The sequence below is a fragment of the Triticum aestivum genome, chromosome 2D (assembly GCF_018294505.1).
Source record: "Triticum aestivum cultivar Chinese Spring chromosome 2D, IWGSC CS RefSeq v2.1, whole genome shotgun sequence".
NCBI classification, from domain to species: domain Eukaryota; kingdom Viridiplantae; phylum Streptophyta; class Magnoliopsida; order Poales; family Poaceae; genus Triticum; species Triticum aestivum.
The window spans coordinates 521,736,254-521,738,497 of record NC_057799.1 but is presented as its reverse complement, the minus strand read 5'-3'; positions in this window follow the sequence as shown (position 1 = coordinate 521,738,497).

Below are 2,244 nucleotides of genomic sequence, written 5' to 3'. Positions count from 1 at the left end.
GTTTAAACCCTGCATGGGTGTCCCAACTTAGCCCATGACAAGCTCACGACCCGCGGAGACAATCCTCCATCGCGGGAACCTCCGATCAGACTCGAAATCCCGGTGCACAAGACATTTCGACAATGGTAAAACTAATCCAGCAAAGCCTCCCGGCGTGTCGACACCCTGATAGTAGCCGCGCGTATCTAGTCTCAGGACACGTCCGGGTGAGCGACGCGTACAGGTGCCAAAATAACCCAGGTTGCCCTGGGGTGGCCCCGCACAGTGCTCTAGTTTAGGACCAACACCATCAGCACTGGCCCCGCCCTATATGCAGAAATAATCCTCGCGTTCGCGACGCCCTATGCTAATTTAATTATTTAGTTCAAGTATTATTATGGCAAATGTAAAACCAATCTTGGGCCTTGCTGGAAGAGTTTTATTCAAAGCGAAACGTCGAAAGGGTCTCCTACCTCTCATCGTGTTAGGGATGCAAAATCAAGGAACATAACACCGGTATGATGGAAACTAGGGCGGCAAGAGTGGAACAAAACACCAGGCATAAGGCCGAGCCTTCCACCCTTTACCAAGCATACAGATTCATTAATTTAATAAGAGATATTGTAATATCCCATGATATCCATAAAAACCATGTCCCAACATGGAACAACCTGCAACTAGCAACGCTATAAGAGGGGGTGAGAAAAGCGGTAATGTAGCCAAATAACGGTTTGCTAGGAAGGGTGAAAGGTTAGAGGCTAACATGGCAATTTGGGAGGCTTGATAACAAGTGGTAGGTAGCGCGACATAGCAATAGCATCGAGACAACTAGCATAGCAATCATAGTAGTGTGATCCAAGGTGACGGTCATCTTGCCTGAAATCCTGCTAGGAAGAAGAATGAGTCCATGAAGAAGATGAAGCCACGTAGACGTACGAATCCTCACAATCGCAAGGAAACAGGAACTATCGAGAAGGAGCACAACCGGAAAGAAGCAAACAACATGGTAAACACACAACACATAAGCATGACATGATGCTCAATAAGGTAAGATGAATGACAAGACTACATGATGCTACTCATGGCAAGAGATGATGCATACAAGAGCAACAAATCAAAGCAAGATTAAATGAGGCCGGAAACAACACATAACAATTCCGGTAAGTCCTCATATGCAAATTTTGAAATTGGTCCAGAACTGATTAGAACACAATGTTGAAGTTGTTAAACATCAAGTTAAAGTGCACCAAGATGATATACATGGTTTTCTAGTCAAGTTTCATATAAAGTTCGTTTAATTCGGAGCTACGGCCTAGAAGATATGAGCAAAACAAGTTAAACATGGCATTGATGCAAATGCAAGCAAAACAACATCACAAACACTCCAAAACAAGGATGCAACAAGGCAACATGAAGCTACATGCAAAACTAAGCAAGTTTCATATCGAGCACACTCAAAACGGAGCAACGGTTCAAGACATACACTCAATACAAGTTTCATTCACAATCTGCCCAAAATAGCAACTAAGCACTTTGGAATCAAGGAAACAACATGCTACAGGAATCATATGAGCACAAACTTGATATGCACTCAAAGTTCAGACAAAATGCTTCAAATAACATTTAAGGTTCAGGCTCATAGGCATTAGGATTAAACCAGTATGATCAATGCAAAAGGCAACTTAATAACACATATTATGACATGGTGAAACACAGGGCATACATGAGCAGGAGTAATATGTTGACATGATGGAGGCATGAAACAATGATGATATAACGCAAGAACATAACAAGCAAGAGCATGGCATCAAAGTACATGTTAAGCATGGCAAAACATGGTTAATAAGCATCTCCTAATAACTCATAGATCAATGGCAAACAACAATACAAGATGCAACATGATATATCAATATGGACGGTAACATGCATGCAAATGACACTAGCATGAAGAGCATCACGAGACGAACATTTTGATATATCATATGCGCAAAAAGGAGCAACATGCATGGAGATATGACATGATGAACATGCGCACATGAAATGGGTTTTTCCAGACTTAGCCAAATTTCTCTGCTCGGGGAAAAACTGGACGGAGGTGTACGAGGACGGAGAGATCCTGAGAGGCGTGGCTTTTGGAAGAAGGTGTGGGTGGATCTCGTCCCGGGTGCGGTCAACGTGGGGCGGCACCGACAAGGGGTGGCGGTTCCGACGCCGGCGCAACCGGAGGAGGCCGGAGGCGGGGCGCGTGTGGCCGGATCTGGCGGC